At 43.4% G+C, this 10,029-nt stretch overlaps 1 non-coding gene across 1 annotated transcript; it reads left to right on the plus strand.

Annotated features, from left to right (window-relative positions):
• Positions 1 to 2,395: 2,395 nt before the first annotated feature.
• Positions 2,396 to 2,478, plus strand: TRNAL-CAG (transfer RNA leucine (anticodon CAG)). The gene has a single exon. It is a non-coding gene; the product is annotated as a tRNA-Leu (tRNA).
• Positions 2,479 to 10,029: the final 7,551 nt, after the last annotated feature.

A 10,029-nucleotide genomic window follows, 5' to 3' on the forward strand; every position in this document is an offset into this window, starting at 1 on the left:
CATAAAATCCTGGAGATGTCCCCCTGGATGAGTGACTTTTAGTGAAGGTCTCCTCAAGGTGCCTGACCTTGGAGTGAAGCTCTGCCCTTGTTCTTAGCAGGTGGTGGCTGCCCCAATCCTCCAAAATCTCCAAGTCCATGACTTATCTGCCATGATGAGCAAACGTTCCTTCCCCTTCTTCTTTCCCAAGCCAGAATAATCTCTTTCCCGAGCCAAAGCATCATTTGCTTTGACAATAGATAGAGCAAGAGAGATCCACAGGCATAAAACCCGAGCTGTGGAGCTGTGCCAGTCCAAAGGCAGGCAAGGTGAGAGGGAAATGGCAAATGCCTCATTGATTTCAAAACTGCTACACGATCCTGCCTGGGAGTCTGTGAAGCTGTTAAAAAAAAAGCCTTAAAAGGACGTGGTGTTGATGGGGAGTTGGCAGCTTCCTTTGTGCCGGCTGTTTTATTCTCATACAAAGCAATCCAAATGCGGAATGTTTGCCCAATGGAAACCCCTCGGCATTGTGTTTCCCCCTCGAGCCTCGCACAGCTCATTCCTCGCCAGCTGGAGCTCTGCAAAAAACCTTTCTTACTCACCCATGGCCACCTACACCCAGATGCCGCCCACACCAGGCCTGAAGGAGCTCGAGGAACAGGGGTTGACCAGGACATCTTTTAAGCCAACACAGAAGCCCCTGACTTGTCCTCCTGCCCTTTTTGTCCATTTCTGCCTTTAAATTTATAAAAGACATGAGGTACATCGCTTTGGTGGCAGGTTGATACTCAGTTCCCAGGAGTTTGATTCCCTTCTCTGCCATTGTTGTCTCCCTGGGCAGAGGGTCATTGTCATTAAAGCCACATCCCTGTGATGGACATTGGTGACACATGGCTTTGCATCCATCAAATGCACCTAGACTGGGAATTTGTAGTGCCAAAATCTCCTCTGTCTCTCTAACATGGCCCATTAGCCAGGGCTCAAGACTAACGACTTCCCTTCAGCCAGGAATGTGGGCAGAAGCAGCTGATAATTATAGACATCCAGCAACTCTTCCAAGCTCAGGAAATCCTTCTGCAGGATAAAGCTAAAAGGGATGCTGAAGTTTTCATCTGTAATGATACAGTTATAAGTGTTGCATGTAAAATCCTCTAAAATTTTTAGAGTTTTAGGGGTTTTATAGAGAACCGTAGGATGGTTTGAGCTGGGAGGAACTTTGCATGCTCTGAGCCCTCTCCCCCTCTGTCTCTATAAATATCACCTCTCTTCTGTGAAGACTCTCATGAAGACCCTCACCCCTATTCAGGGCCATGTATTGTTACCACCCAACCTCCTTAAAATAGTACAGAATCCAGACTGGTTTAGATTGGAAGAAGCCTTAAAGATCCAGTTCCAAGCCCCTAGCATCTCTTGCATAAAGGGTGAAATTTATTTTGCATGGCTTTCTCTTTCTCCGATATATTTTGTGAGCCACTCCTGCTCACTCTGGAAGATTTACTGCTTACCTCAATTTCCCTTTCTCTTGGAATAAAATCTTTCTTTTCATTTGAAACTGAATTTCCTCAGCCCTGTTTCTGGACCCTGCAAAGTCCTGCTGTGCCCCTGTTCCCACCTTCAAAGGGAAGAGATGACCTTGCTCAGATCATCTCTGGGGAGTTGCTCTGAGCTTTGGAGGAGGGGAAAACCTCATCGCTGCAGCAGCCATCAGCTCATGCATATGCCACTGTCAATTCATCTAAAGTCTGTTGGACAAATTCCAGCACTCTGCAGGGAAAGAAAAAAAAAACAAAGAGAAAGAAATAAAAAGGAGCTGGCAGAGATAATGAGATATGCCAGAAATTATTGTATCTCTTTTTTTATTCTGATTCTCAAGGTGCTTTGGGGTTTTTTCCTTCTTCATTAAGCTGATGTTTGGTATTTACACTGGTTAGGCCCACCCTAAGCTAATTGTCAACCTCTTAACTAATTGTTAGCTTAGTTCTAAGTGAAGATAGAGAGAACTCCAAGCCTTTGGAGAAGACCCCTGAGATCACCGAATCCCATCACTAACCCAGCACTGGATACACCACCACACCATATCCCTGAGCCACTTCCACACACCTTGGAACACTTCCAGAGACTGGTGACTCCAGCACTTCCCTGGACAGCCCATTCCCATCCTTGACCACCCTTTCACCAAAGAAATTTGTCCTAATATTCCATCTGAATTGTTCCTGGTGCATTTTTAGGCTGTTTCTGCCTCTGTCTCTTTTTATTTACCCCTACCTGGCTGCACTCTCCTGTCAGTTTCAAAATTCAGGCTGTTCTTTGCTTTCTGGAGGATGCCCAAGGAAATGCTCCACACACTAAAAGGACACACTCGATGGGAAACAATTTCCCAGGAATTTTAGTATGCAGGGGAGCAGTTCCAGGGGTCAGGATGGCCGAGCGGTCTAAGGCGCTGCGTTCAGGTCGCAGTCTCCCCTGGAGGCGTGGGTTCGAATCCCACTCCTGACAATTCCTTTGCTGGCCAGAGCCATCTCACGGGGAATTCTGCTGCCTCTCTGTGCAAGAGACATTCCTGGCAATTTCCCTGATCTAGTCCAGCCCCAGGATAAACTTCCACTATTTGTTGTTCATGTTCATAAAGAGTGTCCTCCCCACTAATCAACACCTGGTGTAGGTGGTGTTTTATTTTTACATAGGATACACCTGGCTCAAGTGGAATTTTAGCTTTTCTGGTGTTTTACAGGCACTGGGGCTGCTGATGAAAACTGGGTCTCACGTGTCTCAGGGGGGAAAAGAGTTCTAAGCCATGAGTTTTGGGGCTGATTGAGGGCTTTAAATGAGGTTTGAAGGGGAAGGGGATAAACCCAGGCTCCCTGGGTGAGCCCAGGGGCACCATGCCAGTGTTGGGATTGAAATCCATCTGCTTGCAGCATGGAAGGCTCTACAAAAGGACCTGGACAGGCTGGATCAGTGGGCTAAGTTCAAAAAATGAATGAATGTGGCACTTTGTGCCATGATTAAGTGGCCATGGTGGCATTCGGTCAAAGACTGGATGTGATGATCTTGGAGGTCTTTGCCAAACCTGTCAATTCTGTGGTTCTTAAACTCGGAAATCCTCTTCAAACCTAAACAAGACAAGGAAAAGAAAAATAAAAAGCAGCAGCTGCAGCAGTTAAACCCAGAACAATCTTTTTACTGCACCATTTTTTCCCTAATGCATGTGAAGCTTCATAACATTTATGCTGCAAATTCCTTGAGATGATGTCTTTTATTGAGTGTTTTATCCAGCCCTGCAGTGTTTGAGTACTGCTGGTAGTAGAAATATCCTCATCCGTCAGAGCAGGAACTCTCAGCAATAACTGCTCCACTCCTCTTGCTCAAGAATTTTTTGGTCATAGCTTATCTCCATTGCAATCAAATCCCAGACCCTGGATTTCTTCCATCATTCATTTTCAAATAGCAGTAGCAAATCCTTGAGATCCTTGTGTGCCTCCCAGGCAGACAGGGGAGTTCAGCAAACAAAGGTGCATAAAAGGAGCAGGAAAACTGGTTTGTCTTGAAAGGCAAAGAAATTGGAGCAAATGAATCATCCCATCTTCACTTTCTTAATAAGAGCAATGCAGCAGCACTTTCTGCAGACTCAGGTGTGCACCTTCCTTTAAATATCATTGCCAAAGGACCTTTTCTGCTATAGAAAAGGAGGGGAAAGGGTGCAGAGCTTATGTGAGGGCAGTGATGAATTTCAAGTTTTAAGTTAAAAAAATAAACTCTTCCTTTGAGACAGACATTGTGGAAGGAAACATTTGACTGCTGCAAGAGCCCAAGTCCAACTGAGAACATAAAACCTTAGAAGGGTTTTGTGACAGTCAGTGTTGGCAACTTCATCACTGCCCTGGGCAGACTGTTTTATGTTTGACCACTCCCCCAGTGAATATTTTTTTCCTGATATCCAACCTGAACCTCCCCTGGTGCAACTTGAGGCCATCTCCCCTTGTCCTGTCATTAATTGTGTGGGAGATGCCAAGCCTTGTCTCTAATTAGAATATCCAAGTGCAACAGTTTTCTCAAAATCAGATGTTCTGGTGCAATCAGCAATGAGATGCTTCCCCCAAAACTGCTGCTGAACAGAGAGGGTCGAGTGTTTTGGGATCAGCTGACTCCCACTGTGAAATGGTGCTGGTTCAGCACATCAAAATATCAAGTAAGTATTGGCAAACTGCTGAGGATGGTGGAGAACAACTCTGAGTATTTCAGTAGTCAGGAGGGAGATGAGATTTAAAGGAAGCAATGTGTGCAATTTGTCTAATCCCTGACTAAGGGGACCAGAACTGTCCGCAGGCATTTGCAGATTGTAAAACCAACAAAGAATGAGAAAGATTGGGTTAGAGAGGAACAAATAATGTTATTAGGAGCAGTGGGAAACGAAAGAAAATACAGCCTGAACTGCTTGGAATTTAATGCATTCTTCTGTAGACATTCCTGTTATGTAACATTTGTGTTAAAAACTTCATCTTTCCGAAAATGTCAGGGGTTTTACTGAATAAATGATGATAACTCATCATCTTTTGTTGTTATTGTTGTTTGTAAATAGAAACAACTGAAAAAATAATTCTAGCTTTCAGTGGTGGACTTGAAAAGAAACACCATCTGTAGACTAATTTTTAATAAACAGGATTATATAATAAAAGACGGTTGGAATTTACTCTGATTCCTGGGTTCTTGGAGAGGCAGGAAGACACCAAAATCTCTGGACACAAGTAATCCAATTTAGAGACACCTCAGAAAGAGGGCCATGTAGGAGAAACACTGGAATTTAATGGTAGAGAAGAAAATTGGTTGAATTCCCCAGGAAAACATTCACTGCAGGAGAAAGACATCTCCCCAAAAATTTCTCCAGTGCCTTCCAGACTTCATTTATATTTATATATACATGTGTGTGTGCATGTTCATATACACAGATGCACATACATCTGTTTATATATACACATAAATATGTATTCACACATATTTATAGGGAACCAGTGCTTTTCACTTCAGATTTTATAGGAAATTAATATTCTGCTCCCCAAATCTGGCTTGCAGAAGCTGGATGGTAGGGGAGATATTTATTTTTTGATCCCATGATGTGTAAGATCCTTCCTACAAAATGATGCAACCCAGAAGGAACTCTGAAGCTCTTGAGGAAAATTAGCTGCATAAATAGGCAGGTGGGTGGCTAAACAGAGAGTCAGGAACATGGAATTTGCTTGTTCCAACAACTTTAAAGTGGACACCAACTTGGAAAAAGTTGCTCCTTCTCTGATTAGCTTTAACATTCAAATTCACAGGAATTTTGTGGTTTTCCTGAAGTCAGAATAATCTCAGCAGCTGATCCTTGCCACACAGCCAGCACTTTGATTGGCATCCAGATATTCTGGAGCAGGGATCTGCTCTTGGCCAGGGGACTTCAGGACAGGCTGGTGACAAGTGTAGTTCAGTTAATGGCCTGGTTTTCTCCTTTAAAATTACCCAGCACAATGTGGCAGGAATGTGTTCAGCTTTAAAACATTGGGCATTGGGTTACTACTGGAAAATGTCTTTACTTTAGAATACTTTAGAATGTCATTCTAATATTTCAGAATGTCTTTCCCAAGGTTAATATCCTGAGCTGGTAGGGATCCACAAGGATCATCTAGTCCAACTCCTGGTCCTGGACATCCCAACAATCCCACCTGTGCCTGAGAACTTTGTCCAAAAACTTCTTGAGCAGCCTTTGGGCTGTGACCATTCCCTGGGAAGCTGTTGCAGTGTCCAACCAGCTCTGAGTGAAAAACTGCTCCTAATTTCAAACCTAAGCCTCCCCTGGCACAACTTCAGATCATTCTCTTGGGTCCTACTGTTGGAAATGATACCAAGTTCAAAATTTTTTATAGAATTATTTTCATGGGTTTTTCTTCACCTTTGCCCCACGGAAAGAGAACTGCAGTTTCTTTGCAAAAGATTGTTTTACCAGGCTAGGTCTGATGAGCTGAACATCTCAGCAGATTGGGAGTAGCACAGAAAATACACAAAAGATAACAACTATTAACTCCAACCATCACCCAATGGTCCAAAACACCTGGTCTGGGAAAAGAGAGATAAAAGAAAGGAGAATGAGAACCTAATTAACATCAGAGGCAAAGAAATCCGTATCCAACAGGAGCCCAAACACCTTATAAGAACTGCACTACCTGGCACCAATGAACATCCAACCAATTAATTTCTATGGTTTTTGACTGTTAAAAAATATAATAATAATAATGAAAATTATAATTATAATAATGTCATAATATATAAAATATATACAACAAATTAATCAATATAATAATATATAAAATATATTAAAAATGTTTTAAAGTTCATGTGTGATGGAATGGTTTTCTCTGCACAACCTGGGCAATGTGTGGATGAAATAATTTCTGTTGCAATCCTATCCTATGATCGGATGTAATTTCATTGCATGGCCAGAAGTGATCCTCCTTTTTCCCTGGAAATTTGCTATTTTCCAAATGGGCCACCATGGTTCCATGTTTGAGAGGGAAGGATTTGGGGAGAGGGAGGGAGAGGCCTCAAATTCCAGGTGTTTGCAGTGAACCAGTTGTCCAGGCAATTACAGGGAGTTCCCAAGGGCTGCTCCAGCCTTGGGGCCTTATGGGATGCTCTGTGGTGCTATCCAGACAAATCACCTCCCACACACCCTGACTAATTACTGTTCTTTGCCCAATTAGCACATACCAATCCTCCAAGTGAAAGCAAAACATCTGCACCCACTGAAAGGAAGGCTCTGAGCTGAATCCAGAATGTGTCTCCTCTTTCCAGCAGGAAATCTGTGCTGGTTGGGGCTGTTCTTCCCTGCTTGAGCACAAAATCAAACCAGAGCTGACAGTAAACACACAAAAATTGTGTTTCAGCTCCTGCAGCACCCTGAAACACAGGGAGGAGCTGACACAGGAAAGTCAAAGGGTTTCCAGTCCCAGGGTTTATTCCATGGCCTTCTTAATTGCTTATAATCTACATGGGAAAAGCAATAATTTCTCTTTTCTTTCTCAGTTGCACTCCAGTATTAAGAATCCAACTGCATTTTCCTCCTTTCAATCATTAAGCCCAACCATTATTTTGACAGGGCTTTTTTCAGTCTGAGTTTGCTATTACTGCATAGTGGATGGTTTATATTGCTAATTAGCATCTATTAAGGCTGTTATCCCATTCAAGCCTTGATGAATGGAGATGGAAAGGAATAAAGCATCAGAATAAATCAGAGCAGGAGAAACTGTGTTCTCCTGTGGGAAATCTCCCCAAGCTGAAAGTGCCTGGATGTGTGCAGTGGAATTTTATATATGTACCTTGTATCATTGATGTTATTATGGCTTTCAAACCTGTCATCCATGGTCTGGATACTTTAAAACAGAAGAGTTGGCATCCTGGGTGTTCTGGAAACAGCTTCCTCTCTTCAGGATCCAATGAGAAACTGGAGATAACCAGGAGAAATATAAGAACTGGGAAAAAAAAATATGAGTAGCAAAAAGTCAGTGTTCAAAAATTCAGTGGTTTCCCAAACTTTAGGTGTTAATGGCCCTTGATAAAAGTTATGGGCAATGATATCCAGAGAAAACAGAACATTTACAACCTGTGGAAATGGGAGAGGCAAAGGAGAAACTTTTTGCCTCCTTGTGGTGTTGGGGAGCTGAGTTTTGGAAAGAGTAAAGGTCACTGATTCTGAAATGAAGATTAGTATAGAGAAAAGAGGAAGGCAAGTGATGTCACAGCTGAAGGGAATGTGATTTCCAGGAATAACTCATCAGGGGGACTCTGAAAAGCCCTACACAGAGCCCAAGTCTCTGACTGAGCCTGGAAGTCCTGAAACAGAAATCTTTCCCCATGAAAAAAATATGAATCAGAGCGTCTATTTAACAAGACATTTGAAAAGAAAACCAAAGGAAATATTTTGCCCCTTCAACTTCCCAGCCTTTCCTCTTCCTGAAGCCCCCATTTTTGGGATGCAGAGTGGCACAGGCATCTTTCTTGTTCCATATGAGCTGGCAGAAACCCCAGCAGGTTTTTACATGAACATTCACACTGAAGAAACTACTCCTGGCATTCCATCCCATAGTGAAAAATCAATTCCAGCCCTTACCGTGTGTCTTTCCCTTTTTTCTGTGACTTTTTCGTGGGATGCATCAAAACCAAGTGTGCCTCCAAACTCCATGCGGTGAGATTTCCCTGCCTTTATTTGGGCAAAATATTTCCATGTTTTCCCGTGGAAGAAGACTCCATATGTGGTGTAAGCTGGCCAAGCTGCAAAAATTCTGGCGAGATGGACCAACAAATATGCGCTCTGGAGCTGGGATTGTGTTCTCTGTGTTGTAGATCTCCACGTATTTCCATCTGCAGAAAAAAAAAATCAATGCAAGGGAGTTGATGGATACGACTGGAGGGGGGAATCAAAGCCCGTCTGGAATTAAATCTGGTGAGGGACACGAAGGGCAGCAAGTTTTCTGCAGGAATATCAGCAGCAAAAGGAAGAGTGAGGAAAATGTGGGGCTGCTGCTCAGCAGGGTGGGTGGCAAAGAACATGGAAATTGCCCAAGTACTCTTCATTTAAGTCTTTGCTGGTAAAATCAGCCTTCAGAAATCCCCGTTTCCTGGACCAGAGCAAAGAAGATTTATCCTCAGGGGAGGAGGATCCAGTCAGGGAACACTAAGACAAAATAGACTTATGGAATGCATGGATGAGGACAGGCTGGATCCGTGGGATCTGATACCATTGCAAAGTCACTCTCACCTTTGAAAGGTCATGGTGCCTTGGAAGTTTCCAGGAGCAGAAGGAGGCAGATTCCACTCCTGTCTTCAAGAAGCACAGAAAGAGAACTCAGGACAGGGAGTTCCCTGGGAAGCTGATGGAGCAGCTAATCTTGGGAATTGGTTTGGAACACACATCCAATTCTTTGAATTTCAGTGGGGGAACTTAATGGTCATTGTGGGCAATGCCTGTGGGAAACTGGAATTGATGGTGTGCTGAGATCCCTGGGTTTGGAGTCTCTGCTTGTCGGAGTCTCTTCACGCTGTTTGCAAACTGCTCTGAGCAGGAATAATCTGTTCATTCAGTCCTTAACTGCTGTGGGATTTTGCTCTGGGTCTGGATCCTACCACAGCTCAAATGCTAAACATTCCAAACCAGAATCATTTAGATGGATTGTTGACACTAATGGCTGGAAGAACTGAATTTAAAAGGGTGGAATGAGAGGCCCTTTTTATGAGGATCTTGGACAGCCCCATGTACATCTTGGTCAATGTTCTCAGGAACGTGGTGATTCTTGGAGTTGTCCTGTGCAGGACCAAGAGCTGGACTCAATATTCCTTGTAGGTCCCTTCCAACTCAGGGTATTCCATGATTTGGTGATCCTGTGAATTCTGAAGTCATTGCTGTCTTTACTGTCAGGTCCCCAGCTGGCACATGGATGAGGACATCAGGACAGAGGTGTTTGGGTCTGGACCCAAATCCCTCTAGTCTCATATTCCCACATTCCCCTCTCAAGGACTGCAATCCACAGCCCAGGGATCCTGGTGGGAGACAGGCGGGCAGAGCAGGAGGTCTTTTTCTGCCCCAAGGATGCTCTTCCAGCCCATTCCTGAGGGTCTGATCTATCCCAAAGTATTTCTGAGCTGGATTTAGATGTAATGACCTGGCTGTCCTGTGTGTGTGGCTGTTACCTTTTCTGTGTGTTTTCCTTGGAGTTTTTTAATTCATCGGTATCAAAATCCCTCTGGCAAAAGAGCAGAGATCTCAAAGGTTCTCAAGGGTTATATTTCCACAAGATTCAAAACCAGCAGGACACAAGTCTGAGGGGAAAAAAACTTCATTAACTCAGATACTCATGGTGCCATTGTTTTACTCTCTTTATTAACGCACAGAAAGGTGAACAAGTTCATTTTCCTCTTCAAATAAGGAAAACAAATATTATTTTACATGCTGCCAGGCAAAGGATAGAAGAGAAAATCTCTGCCCACTAATGCTGCTCTATTCAATGCACGACTAAAATC

This window comes from Haemorhous mexicanus, chromosome 1 (assembly GCF_027477595.1).
Source record: "Haemorhous mexicanus isolate bHaeMex1 chromosome 1, bHaeMex1.pri, whole genome shotgun sequence".
NCBI lineage: Eukaryota > Metazoa > Chordata > Aves > Passeriformes > Fringillidae > Haemorhous > Haemorhous mexicanus.